We start from the raw sequence: 11555 nt of genomic DNA, 5'->3' as shown, positions 1-11555 counted from the left end.
CGCACGAAGATATGAAACAAGAGAAGATCTTTTGAAGAATAAATTAAAGGCTTGCGTGAATACATATAACAACATACTGAACTCTACCCGAGAGATCGATGTGCAAACGAAATTTCTGGTAATTTATTGAATAATCTATGAAATAACAATTTTGAAAAATGAATAGGTATAGGTAATATCTAAGCTTAGTTTTTATGTTACAAATCTATGTATTAAGTTACAAATAAAAAAATAATAACATGTTTTCCTCACATGAGAGCTTAATCACGAGTTTGATACGTTTGTGAACTATTTTACACCAGAGGAGTAGATTTAATGTCTATACTCTGAAAGTTAAAAAAATGTGTAAACAAAACATAGTTCAATTCTAAAAACTACGGTTTCGTTATTCCAGATGTTAGCTACAATTATAACAATAATGGTTCAGGCGTTGAATCAAGCGAATATGTTCATCGTTAGGTATCATGAAAATGTAAGTATAACACACAAATTCTAAAAAAAACAAAACATTATTTCGTGGTCAGTTTATTTGTGTGATGATCACCTTGCAATTTAAATCTTCAAATGAACAAGTTACCGTTAATATTCTTACAGTATTATTATGTGCTTATGTTGGAAGTTCCACTGAGGCACATAGTGGCATTATCGCCGGCGCTGCTAGCGGAGATGGTGAACACTGAAATAGACAAAATGAAACTGTGCATCGTAAAGCAGCTTCTCGTGGTTCAAGGTACTTATATTTTAAATTATTTTTATTCAAAAAAGAAATAGTTTTACATGTTTACGTAATGGACGTTTCACCTCGAATTGACCTCACTAACCGGCATACCCAGGGAAGTGAGTTTGGTTCACTCCCGTCAGCTTAGGGGAAGCCTTTGTCCAGCAGTGAGTGTTTATCAGTTGTGATCGACTGACGATCTATAGATGTCATAATTTTCAGGAGAAAACCCTCGTGACGCTATTGAAGACGCCATGATGTACTTCCATCACAACCCTTTCAAGTACACAATATGGCGACTGTTCACGTTAGACATGACGCTGATACTGAGCACCATCGGTCTCCTCACCACCTATACAGTGGCTATAGTGCAGTTCACGCATTTCTTGGATTAGTTTATTATACTGGTTTGTGAGCTGCACGAGACAATTACATTCGCGTTTTTAGTTGCTAGATATTTAATTGCACAATATGTATAAAGACCATGTACTCACTCTTGATGTAAAATTGGTCGAAGACTTAGCTCACTTATAACTAGGTTAATTCCTTAAAAGTGTGGAATTTAAAGTTTACACAATAAACAGTATAATTAGTGTCCCTACTTACGAGTATTAATAACCTAAGGTTTTTTTTCCGTTATTTCAAGTCAAACCGATATTATAGTTCTTTTTTGAATTTCAAATAATCCTAAGTGCCATTAATTCATTGGGGTTATGGTTTATACCTCGATACGATACATTGATATCGTGAACAAGGAAACTTCATCAGTGATATTGTTTCTATTGTTCAGGAATATCGTCTAAAAATATTTTGTTCAGAACGATGTCTATTATACAAGCAGATATATTCACAAAAATTATAATTGTCCTTCAGCTTATTTGTGGCTTTTATTGGAAAATCAGTTCAAATAAAGTAGTTAATGCACTAGTGAGGGCGTACTGTGTGTCTATTACTGCTACAGTTATTGTTATAATAACATATGAATGGTTTGTCACCTTATATCGGTCAGTGGCAAGTATTGTGGTATTCGCTGCCACTTTTTACTTTGTGAATATATTTGTCGATTTGTTTTCAAATGGCGAAAACTTCATGAAGTTCATAAAGAATATAAGACAACCTATTACACAAGATATTCGGTCGAGCGTTAACACACCAATCACAGCGATTTTGTTAATATCTACAATATGTATAAGAGTGTTTTCACATCTTAAATTCCAATACGATAACGGAATGTGGAACCCTTTAATTTCTGAGGCGACATTGATACTTGTAATCGATATAATCTTATATGTTTCTAACTCACAAAGAATTATGATGTTTGAATTACTCTGGCGTAAGATGGCAGCACTTCGCAATCACCTAGAGCGAGACTTATCCAGCGCACGAAGATATGAAACAAGAGAAGATCTTTTGAAGAATAAATTAAAGGCCTGCGTGAAAATATACAACAACATACTTAACTCAACACGGATGATCGATGCGCAGACGAAATTTCTGGTAATTAAATTGAGAAATTAGTTTGTAGAGGTATAACAGCTATTTTGTTGTGCTTTTTTTGGCAGATGGGTAGGTAGGTCTTTAGTATAGGACGCGACCTGTGTCGATACTCTTGAACCTTCTTAGCTCAGCGGAAATATATGTAGTACCTTAGTAGGTAACTCCTTTGAGCCGAATGGGGTTGAATTTCTCAGGCCTTGGGGTCCAAGTGTTCATATGCTTTACAAAGATCTAGCGAAGTGACTGGCTGACACTTCAAGTGACCCAAAGGCTGGCTTTTATTTTGGTCAAAAATGAAGCATTGCCATCCAACGTGGCTATGATGCCAGCCTCTTGGGTACACTCCCAGTGGGCAGCGATGAGGGCAAGATATGATTTGAAAATCATAAATTGTGTAAACTTAGATTAATTCTTAAAACGACGGTTATGCAATTCCAGATGTTAACAACTGTTACAATATTAATGGTTCAGGTGTTGAACCAATTGTATGTATACATCATCGAGTTTAAGGACTATGTAAGTATACACATTGAATTAAAAAATATATATTATTTCGTGGTCTGTTCATGAGGATCACATTTACTATCATATGCTATTTAGATGTTCAAACAAAGTAGTTACAGTTACTGTTCATATTCTTACAGAATAATAGTGTGTTTTTGTTGGAAATTCCACTGAGATACATAACATCGTTATCGCCCGCGCTGCTAGCGGAGATGGTGAACAGTGAAATAGACAAAATGAAACTATGCATCGTAAAACAGCTGCTCGTGTGCCATGGTACATTTAATTTATATATTTTTTACGGCGGATATCGGTTGTGACGATGCTTATGTAAAACCCTGACGATCTAAAACTGTCACAATTTTCAGGAGAGAACACTCGTGATGCTATTGAAGACACCATGATGTACTTCCATCACAATCCTTTCAAGTACACAATATGGCGACTGTTCACGTTAGACATGACGCTGATACTGAGCACCATCGGTCTCCTCACCACCTATACAGTGGCTATAGTGCAGTTCACGCATTTTCTAGATTAATTCACTATTCTGATTTGTGAGCTGCACAAGAGTATTCACGATTTTGGTGGCTAGATATTTAATTGAACACAATATTTATGTGGACGATGTAAATTGCACTATTTAATATATTATGGTCTTAGAGTTTTATGCAACAGTGTTCTCCCACAAAAGTTACACTGCCTAATATAATAGTATATCACGCATTTATATATAGCTCACTTATAAAGAACTATCACCAGCATAGGCTAATTCCTTAAAAGTGTGGAATTTCTAGTGCTTAAATACATAGTTATATACATAGATATTTACAACACAAAAAAAAACTATCCATTAGTGCTTAAATAATATTTATATATGTAATTAAAAGTAATTAATTAGTGTACCTACTGACGTTTGTTTATCACCTGAGGTCATTTGCTCTTATTTTAAGTCAAACCGATATTATATATTGTTTTGTATTTCAAATAATCCTAAGTGCCATTAATTCATTGGAGGTTATACCTCGAGACGACACATTGATATTGTGAACAAGTAAACTTCATCAGTATAATTGTCTATTGCTTAGTAATAGTTTCGAAAAATATTTTGTACAGAACGATGTCTATTATTAAAACAGATATATTTAAAAAGATAATAATTGTCCTTCAGCACATCTCTGGCTTGCATGCAACAGTTTTCTCCCACAATGGTAATTTTGTGTATCGGAAAAGTCAATCACGATAGTAATGGATTACCTTGTTCGATCAGCAAACGGATTGGGCGCCATTCCAATTGGTTATTAGTTAAAAACTAAAACGAGCATGAGAACAGACTATTTAGTGTTTGCTGGCGTAATGTTGCTTATAAATGTGAATGTAACAAATTAATTGAGTCATTTTTAGTCTGTTCGTTTCATGTAGTAACCATGAAGTTTGTCAAACAGCCACAATCATTAAATGTGAATACAGTTTGTATTGAGCCTCGAAATACTGGTTCTCGTCATGGAGACCTACTACCCACCTCTGTACGTTGCATTATTTGCGGGCCTTCCAATTCTGGAAAAACTAATTTGTTAATAGGTCTTCTCATACATGAGAATGGATTAAGATTTCAAAATGTTTATGTTTATTCGAAAACTCTGCATCAACCCAAATACATTTTTTTAGAACAAGTTTTGCAACGAGTTCCTGGTGTATCATTCCAGAAATATCATGGTAATGAGGAAGTACTGAGTGTCCAGGAGGCAAAACCTAATTCTGTGATCATATTTGATGATGTTGCTTGCGAAAACCAAAACAATATGCGTGATTACTTTGCGATGGGAAGACATAAATGTATTGATTGTTTTTATCTTAACCAAACATATACTAAAATTCCTAAACAGTTAGTTCGGGACAATGCTAACTTAATTATACTTTTTAAACAAGATGAAATTAATTTGAAACATATTTATGAAGAACATGTCAACACTGATATGTCATGGAGCGAATTCCGTGAAATGTGTTCAAAAATATGGAGTGAACCTTTCAATTATATAGTCATTAATAAGGATTGTTCCAAAAATAAAGGATGTTCCAAAAAAAAAGAACACAGATTTTGTATATTGGGATGATCCAAATGAACTAGTGGATAGGTTAAAATTACTGATAGCTTCTCGAGATGCTGGTAACACTGGAGTTAACAATGAAATTATATCTATCATTGAAGAATTGCGTGAAAATAAAATAATAAATAAATGATTTTAAAAAATGTATTCATTTTATTGTTAACCTTTCATCAATATACACCTAAATATGAACGTAGACAAATTTGGACATCACGTTCATAAAAGATTACGTTTAACAGAGTTACTTGACTTTAATGAGAACGCCCTGTGCAAGTCAGAAACGGGAGACTATGATTTAAAAACAATTAGATTGAAAGGAATAAGATCTCCTGTAGAAGGAGACGAAGCTGTGAACAAGGGTTATGTAGATCGAATGAATGCTCAGACAGTACAAGAATTCAATAGACTGATTTCTTCATTACGTTCTCAAATTATATTAGATGGGCAAAATGCAGTTAAGTCTTATTTAAAAACAAAGTCATCAGACGTTTTGACTCATTTCGAAGACAAGTTTTATACTAAAGCAGAGATAGATAAGTTAATTAAAAATTTCCCTAATGGCAAAACAGCAAATAGTTAATGAAATACATAAAGCCGCACGAAGAAATTTCCTGAGGCGTTCAGTTATTTTAAAAGGAATCGATGATTTGTGGCAAGCCGATCTGATGGACATGCAAAACTTGAAAAAGTATAATAAAAGTTACAATTATGTGCTAGTGGTTATTGATTGCTTCTCAAAGTATGCTTGGGCGGAACCATTGAAATCAAAAAATAAACAAGATGTTACTCATGCATTTGAAAGGATATTGATTGATAGTAATCGCAGACCTGTTAATTTACAAACGGATATGGGGACCGAGTTTTATAACAATACGTTTCAGAATCTTATGAAGACGAACAATATTAACCATTACTCAACGTTTTCAACCAAAAAAGCTTCGATTGTTGAAAGACTAATAAGAACTATTAAAAATAGTTAGTTACAGCCTATTTATCATCCCACTGCTGGGCACAGGCCTCCTCTCACACGGAGAAGGATTGAGCATTAATCACCACGCTTGCTCAATGCGGGTTGGTGATTTCAGACTATATAGTCCAGGTTTCCTCAAGATGTTTTCCTTCACCTTTTTATCAGCCATTGGTGTCTAAGATATACTTAGAAAGTACATACAAACTTAGAAAAGTTGCATTGGTACTTGCCTTGACCTGGATTCGAACCCGCGCCCTCATACTCGAGAGGTTGGTTCTTTGCCCACTAGGCCACCACGACTATTAAAAATAAGTTATATAAATCTTTTAGCTATAACCGAAACTACAAATGGTTAGGACAACCGTTAGAAGTAATATTGAAGACATATAATAATACAAAGCATCAGACTATTAAATATAAACCAGCTGAAGTAAATAAATATAATGAACACGATATAAAAGAAAATATTAACAGAACATTAAAGAAAATATCTTCTCTCCATACAAAGAAACCTAAGTTTAAAGTAGGCGATTATGTACGCATCAGTAAATACAAACACAATTTCGAGAAAAGTTATACCCCCAATTGGTCAACTGAACTATTTACTATTAAAAAGATTAATAAAACCATACCAGTAACATACCACATAGAAGATCAGCGAAAAAAATAATATTGGGGGCATTTTATGAGCAAGAACTTCAGAAATCTAATTATTCTGATGTTTATTTGATAGAAAAAGTTTTAAAAAGAAGAGGACGTAAACTGTTCGTGAAGTGGTTAGGTCTGAATGATGAAGAAAACAGTTGGATTGATAAAGCTGCAATAATGAGTTAAAATATATAAATAATACAGATGTAATATTTGTATCAGTACACTTAAAGTAATGCAAGGTGGTGGACTAGTAAATAACATAATTAATAATCTACCGTTCGAAGTTCATTTGCCCGGATACAATTATTGCGGACCAGGAACTAAACTTCAAAAACGATTGTTGCGAGGTGATCGAGGCGTGAATAAGCTAGACGAAGCTTGTATGCACCACGACATTGCTTACGCAAATCATACAGATCTATCCCATCGTCACAAAGCTGACTTACAATTACTCAACATGGCTAAACAAAGACTTAAATCAAAAGATGCGGGAAAAGGTGAAAAGTTAAGCTCATGGCTAGTGAGCAAGGTTATGAAAGCAAAACTGAAGTCTGGTTCCGGTGTAAAACATTTAGAAGCTTGGTTTCAAAAATTAGATCAAAAATTAAAAAAATGAAACCCAAGAATAGTAAAACTTTGATTAAAGTTGCTTATTTAGCAGCAAAAAAAATGTTTCCAGGAATTAATCGAATTCGAGTACCGCGAGTAATACCTTTGCCAAAGACTGGAGGGGTTTTGCCTCTAATCCCTATTTTCGCTGGTTTATCAGCTTTAGGAACTTTAGCTGGTGGTGCCGCTGGTATTGCAAAAACTGTGAATGATTACAAAGCAGCTCAGCAAAATTTACGAGAAACAGAACGACACAATAAGGTTATGGAAGGCTTAGTGGTGGGCAAGGGTTTATACATTAAACCGTACAAAAATGGCAAAGGTTTGTTTATAAAACCATCAAAAAACTAAAAAGTATGCTACCCAATCGTCCTCTGACTAATGTAGATATTCAAAAGTATGCAAAAGACATCCCATATGAAGGATCAGTTACCAAGGAAGCCGAAAAAAATTGAATGCGCTATCGTAAACTTAGACGATTCTAAGAACGAAGGAACTCATTGGGTAGCTTATGTTAAATTATACAAGCATTGTGAATATTTTGATAGCTATGGAGATTTAAAACCTCCAACAGAATTAATGCGATATTTTAAGAATTGTAATGTTTATTATAACTACACAAGATATCAAAGATTCAATGCAGTAAATTGTGGTCACTTATGTTTAGAGTATTTGATGACTTTTTGGAATAAAAAAATATAAAATGTATGTTTTTCTTTAATTTTAATCATTTCCACAATGTCACTCACTTTGTCAATAACTGGAAATTCGTCAAATTTATCTACATACTATCCAAATACGTTGCAACTAGATGGAGCTTATGAGTGCGCCTTATTGCATTTTTCAACATTTAATTCTATTCCCAACATTGACAAAACGAATAACAAGTTCTACTACGGTTCCAACGAAGTTATTGAAATACCGGAAGGTACATATGAATTGCAAGATATCAGTGATTATTTAAAATCGGAAATTAAGGATGCAACAATAAAACTACTGTGCAATAATAATACGTTAAAAACTACTATTTTCTGTACAAAAGACATTGATTTTAGCAAAGAAAGCTCTTTCAGAAGACTGTTAGGATTTAATAAGCAGATTTTAAAAGGTAATAAATGGCATGTATCACAGTTTCCAGTCAACATTTTACCTACGACTGTGATCAGGGTTGAATGTGATATTGTAAGCGGCTCGTTTATAAACGGTGAACCAAGTCACATTATTCACGAATTTGCACTCAACGTGCCACCTGGATATAGGATCATAGAAATACCGAAGAACGCAATATACTTTCCGATAAATCAAAATAATATAAGCTGTATTCATATTAGGCTATTAGACATAAGGAATCGCTTAATAAATTTACGTGGTGAAGAAGTGCAGCTGTATTTGCATCTTAGACGAAAAAATGATTGACTACAATAAATATGTACCTCAACAAGTTAAAAATATCAGTTCTACTCGAGCTACTCACCATACAAGACCACGCTCTAAGAAGAAAATAAAATTAACTAAAGATAATAAGGCATTCCTTAAAGCAATCGGATTACTAAAATGAATATATTAGACGTTTTATCCACTCCGACTTACGACACTGCAATAGAAGGAATTGAATTTCATTCTTACAAACCCTACGTAACAAGTTTTAATAGAAATGATGAAATACGCATACCTATCAATCAACAGGACCTGTACATATTACCATCAGCTAGCACTTTATATTTGGAAGGAACCGTTATAGTTAGCAAGAAGGATACGAAAGACAAAGCTACTAGTGTCCATTTCACCAACAATGCTCTACTTTACTTATTTCAAGATATTAGGTATGAGCTAAATGGAGTAGAGATAGATAAAATAAAAAATGCTGGTATAACTACAACCATAAAATCGTTAATATCAATGAATGAGGGCGAATCAAAGATGTCTAACGCCTGGGGTTGGAATATCGATGGAATAAAAATAATCATGGAGGAAGTTTTTCTGCTTCTATCCCACTTCGCAATATCCTCGGTTTCGCTGAAGATTTTAAAAAAGTCATCATAAATAGTAGACACGAACTGGTACTGTTACGAAGTAACACTAATTTGAACGCTGTAAAACTTAGCACCGGCGAAGTAGTGGATGACGTTCACATCAACAAAATCATATGGCGCGTACCACATGTTAAAGTATCAGATAAAGAAAAATTTCTTTGCTAAAACTGTTAGAAAAAGATCGTCCGCTCCAGATGATTTACAGAAATTGGGATCTCTACGAATATCCAGCTTTACCTAAAACTACAAAGCATACGTGGTCTATCAAAACTGCATCTCAAATTGAAAACCAAGATACGTCATTATAGGCTTACAGACAAATAGGAAAAATAGTGCAAGTTCTGACATGTCTCAATTCGATCACTGCAATGTTCGTGACGTAAAAGTGTACCTAAATTCAACTTATTTTCCATATGAAAGTCTTAATGTGAACTTCGCTAATAACAGAATTGCATTATTATATGAGCAATACGTCAGATTTCAACAGTCGTATTACGGACGCCGTCCAGAACCCTTGTTAAGTGAGAAACAGTTTAAAGATTTAGCACCGCTGTTTGTAGTCGATTGCTCTAGACAAGCAGATAATCTAAAGGCGGGTCCTGTCGTAGATGTAAGAGTAGAAATTGAGAGTGATTCGGAACTACCAGATCAAACTGCAGCTTATTGTCTCATTCTGAATGACTGCATTGTTGAATACAAGCCATTAAGTAACATCGTAAAGAAGATATCATGAACGCAGATACCATCATAGTTGACCTCCAAGGATTTAAAGATAATCAAAATAATTTTATCGTGAAGGAAGTGGCCATTGTAAGTCAGGAACTTACCCAAACATTCTTAGTAAAACCACCATATCCGTTTCATTATTTGTCTAAAGAAGAAAAGAAGCGAGTGAGATGGTTAGAAAGAAATCGAGGAATTTACTGGAGTGAGGGCTACATCGATTATAAAGAATTTCAACGCATCGTAGTATTATATCTCGAGAATAAGAAAATAATGACCAAGGGTTTGGAAAAAATACAGTGGATTAAAGAATTATGCACGAACTGTAAAGTGATTGATCTTGGTGAAAAGGGATGTCCTAATCTTTCAACATTAAAAATAATGTTTTTAAAAAATAAAAGAGACTTTAACTGTGTGCATCATAGAATTAACTGTGCATTAAATAACGCTGTGTGTATAAGAAAATGGTATTTTGATAATAACATGTCTGTGTTTAATTTATTCAGCAAAAAGTTTTTTGCATATAAAGTGTTGTTCTAAAAAAACGGGTGAAGACACTGGCTCCTGTAACACAGGTCTCACCTAGCACAGGAGCCAGGGCTTCCTTTGTAATTGTATTTTATTTTTTATGCCAATAAAACATTTATTTATTATTTTATACGTTATTTAGTTTTCTTCTCTATGAAGAGAGTATAAAACCTTACATGCGGGCCGGAGCCAAGCATGTAAGGGGATGATTATATCGAAAATGTAGATGATAGTGTGGATGATGTCAGGAATTTACGTGTAATGCGGCAAGTGTTGAGTATGGTTGCTTTTTGAAGCATGTGTAGTGTGTGGGTAGGCATGCGTAATGTGTTTAGACTTTGTGAGAGAGATTTGGGTATGATACCGGTGGATGACAGTACAATGGGGACTATGTGGACGGTTTGTGCTTTCCACTGGGTTTTTAGTTCTATTGCAAGATCCTGATATTTACTTAGTTTTTCTGATATGGTTGTTTGGATATTGTGCGAGTTTGGTATTGCGATGTCTATTAAGTAAACTGTTTTGGTAGACTTATCGTGTACTGTAATATCAGGTCTATTATAGTGTATAGTTTTATCAGTTATTATTGTACGGTCCCAGTAGATTTTATGATTACGATTCTCTAAAATTGTTTCAGGTTTATGTTTATAATATGGTACTATCTTATCTATGAGTTTGTATCTGTAAGCAAGGTGTTGGTGTATGATTGCTGCAACCTGGTCGTGCCGGTGTTTATAGTCGGTCTGTGCAAGGGATTTACACGCCCCTGTAATATGTTGTATAGTTTCAGACGCAGTGTTGCAGTGTCTACATAGGTCAGTTGGCTGAGTTTGGTCTTTTATAATATACTTTCTATAGTTCCTAGTAGCTATAATCTGGTCTTGTATAGCGAGCATGAACCCTTCGGTCTCCGGAAACAACTCGCCTCTCCTGAGCCATTCGTTCGACTTAAGTTTATCGACGTGTGGCTGGCACAGGAAGGCTCGGTGTCTTCCGTGTAAGGCTTTGGTGGACCATGCTGCTATTTTCTGTTGTGTGTTTGTTATTGTTTCGTTAGTTTGTGTGTTTCGGTCGTGTAGGTTGAGTGGTGTTAGTTGTATGTCGGTGTTCGTAATGTGTCTGTGTAGTGGTGAGTGTTCAGATTTGTTGTGGAAATATGTTCTGAGTGTTGATATCTGTTTATTGTGTAGGTTGTGTATGTCTATCAATCCTCT

Source organism: Helicoverpa armigera, chromosome 3 (assembly GCF_030705265.1).
Source record: "Helicoverpa armigera isolate CAAS_96S chromosome 3, ASM3070526v1, whole genome shotgun sequence".
NCBI classification, from domain to species: domain Eukaryota; kingdom Metazoa; phylum Arthropoda; class Insecta; order Lepidoptera; family Noctuidae; genus Helicoverpa; species Helicoverpa armigera.
The sequence above is the reverse complement of the archived record's forward strand: the minus strand, read 5'-3'. Positions refer to the sequence as shown.